At 41.5% G+C, this 9,943-nt stretch overlaps 1 non-coding gene across 1 annotated transcript; it reads left to right on the plus strand.

The window, feature by feature from the left end:
* The first annotated feature begins 2,807 nt into the window (after positions 1–2,807).
* Positions 2,808–2,879, plus strand: TRNAW-CCA (transfer RNA tryptophan (anticodon CCA)). The gene has a single exon. It is a non-coding gene; the product is annotated as a tRNA-Trp (tRNA).
* The last annotated feature ends 7,064 nt before the right edge of the window (positions 2,880–9,943 follow it).

The following is a 9,943-nucleotide window of genomic DNA, read 5'->3' on the forward strand; positions in this document are numbered from 1 at the left end:
CAGATTTATAATAGATTGGAAAATACAGAACAAAATTGCGTGCAGTTCCACTATATATTACAATTAATTATTTTTAAGTAGATAAATTAAGATTTTTTAGTTGAAGTTCCAATGTAAAACTCTCAAAAATTAACAGAATGAATAGACAGAAAAGTAGGATACACTAGACCTGAAAAACCCTTTCCTTCCTTTCCGTCGCTCAGTCGTGTCCGACTCTTTGCGACCCCATGGCCTGTAGCCTACCAGGCTACTCCGTCCATGGGATTCTCCAGGCAAGAATACTGGAGTGGGTTACCGTTTCCTTCTCCAGGGGATCTTCCTGACCCAGGGATCGAACCTGGGTCTCCCGCATTGGAGGCTGACGCTTTAACCTCTGAGCCACCAGGGAAGCCCTTTATTCAACATAATTAAGATTTATACAATTTTCACACAAAGCAGGGCACAAATTCTATTCAGGTTCCCATAGACTATAAACCAGGAGATACTGGAGCATACCCAGGGACATAAAACAAGGTGCAAAAATTTCATGGCCTAAAAGGATTGAAATCATCCAGAGACTATTCTCTTATCACTGTGACATTATGTTAGATATCAATATAAAAATATATTTGAAAATAACCCTCTTATTTTCAAGCACAATGTGACATTTGCCAAGAGACATCTTTGACTTAGTCATTGAAAGCCTCAAGAAGGTTAGAAGATTGGAAAAACACAGAGGGTGATTGCAGAGAAGAAAGCATTTAAATGAGAAATTAATATCAAGGATACTTTAAAAAGTCAATATATTTGGAAATTAAATGTCCACTTTTAAATGATGGATGTATCTAAGAAGACACAACAAGAAAAATAAGAAAATATTTGTAACAGAACAAATATGAAAAGATAATTTATCAGAATTTGTTGCATGCAGCTGAAGCTGCTCAATGAAACTAAATACAGTGTGGAACCTTGAATAAGCTATGAAAACAAATAATGGAAACTAGCATAAAATTTTGTGAAATTTGAACAAAATCTCTAGTTAATAATACATAACATGTTAATTTCTTGTTTTCTTTTAAACACAGTATTTCTTTATATTTTCAGAATTGGATTAAAAGTTTCAAGCCTCATTCAAGATTATTTATTTATTTGGTTTTTAAAGTACTATTCATTTTTTTATTTTTTTAAATTTATTTATTTTAATTGGAAACTAATTAATTTACAATATTGTAGTGGTTTTGCCATACATTGACATGAATCAGCCATGGGTGTACATGTGTTCCCCATCCTGAGCCCCTCTCCCACCTTCCTCCCCATCCCATCCCTCAGGGTCATCCCAGTGCACCAGCCCTGAACACCCTGTCTCATGCATTGAACCTGGACTGGCAATCTGTTTCACGTATGATAATATACATATTTCAATGCTATTCTCTCAAATCATCCCACCCTCGCCTTCTCCCACAGAGTCCAAAAGACTGTTCTATACATCTGTGTCTCTTTTGCTGTCTCACATATAGGGTTATCGTTACCATCTTTCCAAATTCCATATATATGCATTAGTATACTGTATTGGTGTTTTACTTTCTGGCTTACTTAAACACGGTATTTCTTTCTATTTTCAGAATAGGATTAAAAGTTTCAAGCCTCATTCAAGATTTTTTTAAAAAATCACTAAAATAATAAGCTTGCTAGACTTTTAGCAGTAATACTTAGTTGTTCAGTTGCTCAGTCATGTCTGACATTTGTGACCCCATGGACTGCAGCATACCTGGCCTCCCTGTCCTTTATCATCTCCCAGAGCTTGCTCAAGCTCATGTCCATTGGGTCGGTGATGCCATCCAACCATCTTATCCTCTGTCATCCCCTTCTCCTCCTGCCTTCAATCTTTCCCAGCATCAGGGTCTTTTTCAATGAGTCAGTTCTTCGCATCAGGTAGCCAAAGTATTGGAGTTTCAGCTTCAGCATCAGTCCTTGCAATGAATATTCAGGACAGATTTCCTTTAGGATTGACTGGTTTGATCTCTTTGCAGTCCAAGGGACTCTCAAGATTCTTCTCCAACACCACAGTTCAAAAGCATCAATTCTTTGGCACTCAGCTTTCTTTATAGTCCAACTCTCACATCCATACATGACTACAGGGAAAACCATAGCTTCGATTATACAGACCTTTGTCGGCAGAGTAATGTCTCCACTTTTTTAATATGTTGCCATAGCTTTTCTTCCAAGGAACAAGCATCTTTTAATTTCATGGCTGCACTCACCATCGGCAGTGATTTTGGAGCCCAAGAAAATAAAGTCTGTCACTGTTTCCAGTAATACTAGATGCCAGAATAAATGGAACTATATCAAAACATTGAGTGAATATAAATTAGAAATCTAGCATTCTATTCATACTTAGTCAAACAAGTGGAAACAAAATGTCATAATTTTTTTTAACTAAGCAAAAATTCCTAAGTTTTCTAAAATATATGTATTATGCTTATTATATATATTTATATTTACATAAACTTTTCTATTACACTTGATAAAAGCTTGAGAAAGAACAACAAAAGAGATGGAGAAATTGGAAAACATGAACTAAAAGAAATGGGAGTGCTGAATATGAAATAGAAACTAGTGAAACTAGATAAAAGTTAAAGATCATCATATAGTCCAATTGTTTTTAAACCTGGCTGCTCTTTAGAATCACATCTGGAGCTTTGGAGAAAAAACAGTACCTGGGCATTTGTATTTTTCAAAAAATTCCAGATAATTCTAATGTGTATCTGGATTTTAAAAAGTAATTACAGATTTTTCTATTAAATGGTGCTTTTAGTGACACCAGGGCTTCCCTGGTGGCTCAGAGGTTAAAGCATCTGCCTCCAATGCAGGAGACCCAGGTTCGATCCCTGGGTTGGGAAGATACCCTGGAGAAGGAAATGGCAACCCACTCCAGTACTCTTACCTGGAGAATCCCATGGACGGAGGAGCCTGGTAGGCTACAGTCCACGGACTCGCAAAGAGTCAGACATGACTGAGCGACTTCACTTCACTCACTTTGCTGCTGCTGCTGCTAAGTCGCTTCAGTTGTGTCCGACTCTGTGTGACTCCACAGACGGCAGCCCACCAGCCTCCGCCGTCCCTGGGATTCTCCAGGCAAAAACACTGGAGTGGGTTGCCATTTCCTTCTCCAATGCATGAAAGTGAAAAGTGAAAGTGAAGTCGCTCAGTTGTGTCTGACTCTTTGCTACCCCATGGACTGCAGCCTACCAGGCTCCTCAGTCCATGAGATTTTCCAGGCAAAAGTACTGGAGTGGGCTGCCATTGCCTTCTCTGTCACTCACTTCAGTAATATAGAATTCTATTATCTTCTTTTGACCAATCATGATACTATGGTATCAAAATGAATAATAGTTATGTAATCACAATAGTGGGCTTCCCTGGTGGTTCAGTTGGTGAGGAATCTGGCTGCAGTGCAGGAGACTTAGGTTCAATCCCTGGGTTGGGAATATCCCCTGGAGGAGGGCATGGCAACCCACTCTAGTATTCTTGCCTTGAGAATCCCCATGGACCAAGGAGTCTGGCGGGCTACAGTCCATAGGGTTACAAAGAGCTGGACACGCCTGAGCTACTAAGCACAGCACAGCACAGCACAGTCACAATAGTAAAAGATGTTAATCAGTTTCACAATTAATAGCCAGACAAAAATAAAAAATATTTATAAGTTCAAGCCATAATGTAAACATGATTAACCTAACAGCATAAAATAATTACTTACAATTTAGGGGGTTAAGTAGGGTAATGTGATAAGTGGAAGTATATATACAAGCACATGTTTTCAATCACCCAGCCAGTCTGTCTTTTGGTTGGTGCATTTAATCCACTTACATTTAATACCTTAAATGTATTATCCATATGTATCATCCTACTACCATTTTCTTGATTGTTTGAGGTTTATTCATTGTAGTTTTCTTCTTTCTCTTGTGTTTCCTGTCTGGAGAAGTTCCTTTAGCATTCGTTGTAAAGCTGGCTTGGTGGTGCTGAATTCTCTTAACTTTTGCTTGTTTGGAAAGCTTTTGATTTCTCCATCAAATCTGAACAAGAATCTTACTGGGTAGAATATTCTTGGTTGTTAGATTCTTCCCTTTCATCGCTTTAAATATATTGTGCCATTCCCTTCTGGCTTGTAGAGTTTCTATTGAGAAATCAACTGATAACCTTATGGGAGTTCCCTTGTATGTTATTAATAATATTTGTCATTTTCTCCCTTGTTGCTTTTAATGTTTTATATTTATCTTTAATTTTTGTCAGTGTGATTACAATATGTATCAGTGTTCCTTTTTGGGTTTATCCTGCCTGGGACTCTCTGTGCTTCCTGGATTTGGTTGACTGTCTCTACTTCATTTAGTTGTTTTTCTGGGGTTTTATCTTGTCATCTGGGGCTTCCCTGGTGGTTCAATGGTAAAGAACATGCCTGCAATGTAGGAGACCCAGGTTCAATCCCCAGGCCAGGAAAGTCCCCTGGTGAAGGAAATGGCTATCCATGCCAGAATTCTTGCCTGGAAAACCCCATGGACAGAGGAAACTGGTGGGCTAGAGTCCACAGGGTTGCAGAGTCAGACAAGACTGACGTTTTCACTTTCTTCATCTGGGAGATAATCCTTTGCCTTTTCATTTCAATTAACTTTCTGTGGTTGTGGTTTTCCTTCTGGAGGCTGCAGGATTATAGTTCTTCTTGTTTCTTCTGTCTGCCCTTTGTTGGTAGAGGCTGAAGGGAGGGTCTGTCTGTGGGGAAAACTGGGTCTTGTTCTTGTGGGCAGGGTTGGGCTCAGTCAAATTTTAATCCAATTATCTGCTGGTGGGTGGGGCTGCGCTCCCTCCCTGTTAGTTGTTCGGCCTGACATGACCCAGCCTTGGAGTCTCCAGGCTCTGTGGTAGGTTAATGGCGCCTCCAAGAGGCCTCACTTGCCAGCAGGCACCTCCCAGGCCTGCTGCCGCCAGTGCCTCTGTCCCTGTGGTGAGCCACTGATGACCACAGCTCCAGAGGAGACCCTCCAACACTACCAGATAGGCCTAGTTCAGTCTCTTGTGGGGTCACTGCTCCTTTCCTGAGGGTCCTGGTTTGTGCAAGGTTTTGTGTGTGCCCTCAAAAATTGGAGTCTCTGTCTCCCCCAGTCCTGTGGAAGTCCTGTAATCAAATCCTGCTGGCCTTCAAAGTCATATTCCCTGGGGATTCCTAGTCCTTTTGCTGGATCCCCAGGCTGGGAAGCCCAACAATACGTCTCAAAACCTTCACAACAGTGGGAGAACTTCTTTGTTATTATCGTTCTCCAGGTTGTGGGTCACCCACCCAGCAAGTATGGGATTTGATTTTATCATGGTTGCACCGCTATTACCATCTTGAGGCTCTTTGGATGTTCAGTTCAGTTGCTCAGTCATGTCCATCTCTTTGCAACCCCATGGACTGTAGCACACCATACTTCCTTGTCCATCACCAACTCCTGAAGCCTGCTCAAACCCATGTCTATCAAGTCGCTGATGCCATCCAACCATCTCATCCTCTGTTGTCCCTTTCTCCTCCAGCCTTCAATCCTTCCCAGTATCAGGGTCTTTTCCAAAGAGTCAGTTCTTCACATCAGGTGGCCAAAGTATTAGAGTTTCAGTTTCAGCATTAGTCCTTCCAATGAATATTCAGGATGGATTTCCTTTAGGATTGACTGGTTTGATCTCTTTGCAGTCCAAGGGACTCTCAAGAGTCTTCTCCAACACCACAGTTCAAAAGCATCAATTCTTCGGTGCTCAACTTTCTTTATAGTCTAACTTTCACATCCATACAAGACTACTGGAAAAACCATAGCTTTGACTCGATGGACCTTTGTTGACAAAGTAATGTCTCTGCTTTTTAATATGCTCTAGCATATTCATCGGAGAAGGCAATGGCACCCCACTCCAGTACTCTTGCCTGGGAAATCCCATGGACAGAGGAGCCTTGGTGGGCTGCAATCCATGGGGTCATGAAGAGTCGGACATGACTGAGCGACTTCACTTTCAATTTTCACTTTCATGCGTTGGAGAAGGAAATGGCAACCCACTCCAGTGTTCCTGCCTGGAGAATCCCAGGGACGGGGGAGCCTGGTGGGCTGCCATCTATGGGGTAGCACAGAGCTGGACATGACTGAAGCGATTTAGCAGCAGCAGCAGCGTATTAATAGGTTTGTCATATATTTTCTTCTAAGGAGCAAGTGTCTTTTCATTTCATGGCTGCCCTCACCAACTGCAGTGATTTTGGAGCCTCCAAAAATAAAGTCTCTCACTGTTTCCATTGTTTCCCTATCTAATTGCCAAGAAGTGATGGGACCAGATGCCATGATCTTAGTTTTCTGAATGTTGAGTTTTAAGCCAACTTTTTCACTCTCCCCTTTCACTTTCATCAAGAAACTTTTTCACTTTCATCTTTGGATGTGGGATTTCAGTTTTTGGTGGGTTTCAGTGTCCTGTTGGTTTTTCAACAGCTAGTTGCGATTTTGATGCTCTTGCAGGAGGAGATGAGCACACATTCTTTGACTCCACCATCTTGATTTGTAATGCCAGATGAAATTTTTATTTCAAATAATGCATGTCACAATGACATTTTCCTTTCACAAATGATTCCTCTTATTATCTGTTAAACCCTTTGATATGAGTCTGTGTGGTTTTCTGGTTTGGAAACTACAAAAGAAAAGAGAACAACTATAGGAAAGTGCGGAGAAGGCAATTGCACCCCACTCCAGTGCACTTGCCTGGAAAATCCCATGGACGGAGGAGCCTGGTGGGCTGCAGTTCATGGAGTCGCTAAGAGTTGGATACGACTGAATAACTTCACTTTCACTTTTCATTTTCATGCATTGGAGAAGGAAATGGCAACCCACCCCAGTGTTCTTGCCCGGAGAATCCTAGGGACAGAGGAGCCTGGTGGGCTGCCGTCTATGGGGTCGCACAGAGTCAGACACAACTGAAGCAACTTAGTAGCAGCAGCATAGGAAAGTGGGAAATGTTTTATTGATTTATTTCTGAGCCTTGATAATGAAGTGACTTCGTAGCAAGTAAAAAGAATGAGACAATTCTAGGTTGGGTTATATTCTAGATGGGTTATATTCAAGACTTGCTCTAATAGCAAGTTAAAGAGTAATATGTCAAAGTTACTTTCTTTCAAAAAATTAAAAGAACTCACACATATAAACAAATACTGTCCATTTTCTAAGGACATTATATACAATATGAGTGAAGTGAGTGAGTGAAGTCGCTCAGTCCTGTCCGACTCTTTGTGACCCCATGGAGTGTAGCCTACCAGGCTCCTCCATCTGTGGGGATTCTCCAGGCAAGAGTACTGGAGTGGGTTGCCGTTTCCTTCTCCAGGAGATCTTCCCAACCCAGGGATCGAACCCGGGTCTCCCACATTGAAGGCAGACGCTTTACCATCTGAGCCACCAGGGAAGCTCAAAATATATACATATATATGATATATATATACATATATATGATATATATATAATTGGAGAAGGAAATGACAACCCACTCCAGTATTCTTGCCTGGGAAATCCCATGGACAGAGGAACCTGGTGGGCTAGGGTCCATGGAGTCATAAAGAGTCGGACACAGCAGAGCAGGCATACACATATCTATTAATAGTCTGGAAACTGTAAAACTCAAACTAATACGTTACCTCTGGGTGTGAGATGGAGGAACCAGAATTAGGAGAGGTGGTCAAGGGAACTTAATCTTGTTGGTTGGAATGCTCTACAAATATCAGTTAAGTCTAACTCATCTAAAGTGTTCGTTTAAGGCCTGGGTTCTTCATTAATTTTCTGTCTGGATGATCTATCCTTGGACAAAAGTGGGATATTAAAGTCCCCCACTATTATTGGGTTACTGTTGATTTCTCCCTTTACAGTTGTTAGTATTTGCCTTATATATTGAAGTGCTTCTATGTTGGGTGCATATGTATTAATAATTGTTGATATCTTTTTCTTGTATTAAACCCTTGATCATTATGTAGTGCCCTTCTTTATCTGTTATAACAGTCTTTGTTTTAAAGTATATTTTGTCTGATGTGAGTATCGCTACTCCAGCTTTCTTCAGTTCAGTTCAGTCACTCAGTCGTGTCTGACTCTTTGCGACCCCATGAATCACAGCACGCCAGGCCTCCCTGTCCATCACCAACTCCCGGAGTTCACTCACACTCATGTCTATCGAGTCAGTGATGCCATCCAGCCATCTCATTCTCTGTCGTCCCCATCTCCTCCCGCCCCCAATCCCTCCCAGCATTAGAGTCTTTTCCAGTGAGTCAACTCGTCACATGAGGTGGCCAAAGTATTGGAGTTTCAGCTTTAGCATCAGTCCTTCCAATGAACACCCAGGATTGATCTCCTCTAGAATGGACTGGTTGGATCTCCTTGCAGTCCAAGGGACTCTCAAGAGTCTTCTCCAACACCACAGTTCAAAAACATCCATTCTTCGGCGATCAGCCTTCTTCACAGTCCAACTCTCACATCCATACATGACCACCCATAGCCTTGACTATTCGGACATTTGTTGGCAAAGTAAGGTCTCTGCTTTTTAATATGCTATCTAGGTTGGCCATAACTTTCCTTCCAAGGAGTAAGCGTCTTTTAATTTCATGGCTGCAATCAGCATCTGCAGTGATTTTGGAGCCCCCCAAAATAAAGTCTGACACTGTTTCCACTGTTTCCCCATCTATTTCCCATGAAGTGATGGGACCAGATGCCATGATCTTTGTTTTCTGAATGTTGAGCTTCAAGCCAACCTTTTCACTCTCCTCTTTCACTTTCATCAAGAGGCTTTTGAGTTCCTCTTCACTTTCTGCCATAAGGGTGGTGTCATCTGCATATCTGAGGTTATTGATATTTCTCCCAGCAATCTTGATTGCAGCTTGTGCTTCTTCCAGCCCAGTGTTTCTCATGATGTACCCTGCATATAATTTAAATAAACTGGGTGACAGTATACAGCCTTGACGTACTCCTTTTCCTATTTGGAACCAGTCTGTTGTTCCATGCCCAGTTCTAACTGTTGCTTCCTGACCTGCATACAGGTTTCTCAAGAGGCAGGTCAGGTGGTCTGGTATTCCCATCTCTTTCAGAATTTTCCACAGTTTATTGTGATCCACACAGTCAAAGGCTTTGGCATAGTCAATGAAGCAGAAATAGATGTTTTTCTGGAACTCTCTTGCTTTCTCCATGATCCAGCGGATGTTGGCAATTTGATCTCTGGTGCCTGTGCCTTTTCTAAAACCTGCTTGAACATCTGGGAGTTCACGGTTCACATATTGCTGAAGCCTTCTTGGAGAATTTTGAACATGACTTTACTAGCGTGTGAGATGAGTGCAATTGTGCAGTAGTTTGAGCTTCTTCGGCATTGCCTTTCTTTGGGATTGGAATGAAGACTGACCTTTTCCAGTCCTGTGGCCACTGTTGAGTTTTCCACATTTGCTGGCATATTGAGTGCAGCACTTTGACAGCATCATCTTTCAGGATTTGAAATAGCTCAATTGGAATTCCATCACCTCCACTAGCTTTGCTCGTAGCTTTCTTATGAATCCCATTTGTATGGAACACCTTCTCCTGTCCCCTTGCTTTCAGTCTGTAAGTGTCCCTAGGTCTGAGGTGAGTCTCTTGTAGACAACATATATACGGGTCTAGTTTTTGTATCCACCCAGCCAGTCTATGTCCTTTGGTTGGTGCATTTAATCCATTTACATTTAAGGTAATTACTGGTATGTATGATCTTATTACTATTTCCTTAATTGTTTTGGATTTAGTTTTTGTAAGTCTTCCTTCTCTTGTGTTTCCTGCTTTTAGCATTTGTTGTAAAACTGGCTTAGTGGGGCTGAATTCTTTTAACTCTTCCTTGCCTGTAAAGGTTTTGATTTCTCCATCAAATCTGAGCAAGAGTCTTGCTGGTAGAATATTCTGGGTTGTAGGTTTTTCCT

This window comes from Moschus berezovskii, chromosome 22, assembly GCF_049115385.1.
Source record: "Moschus berezovskii isolate FMDL1 chromosome 22, NW_MosBer_1.0, whole genome shotgun sequence".
NCBI lineage: Eukaryota > Metazoa > Chordata > Mammalia > Artiodactyla > Moschidae > Moschus > Moschus berezovskii.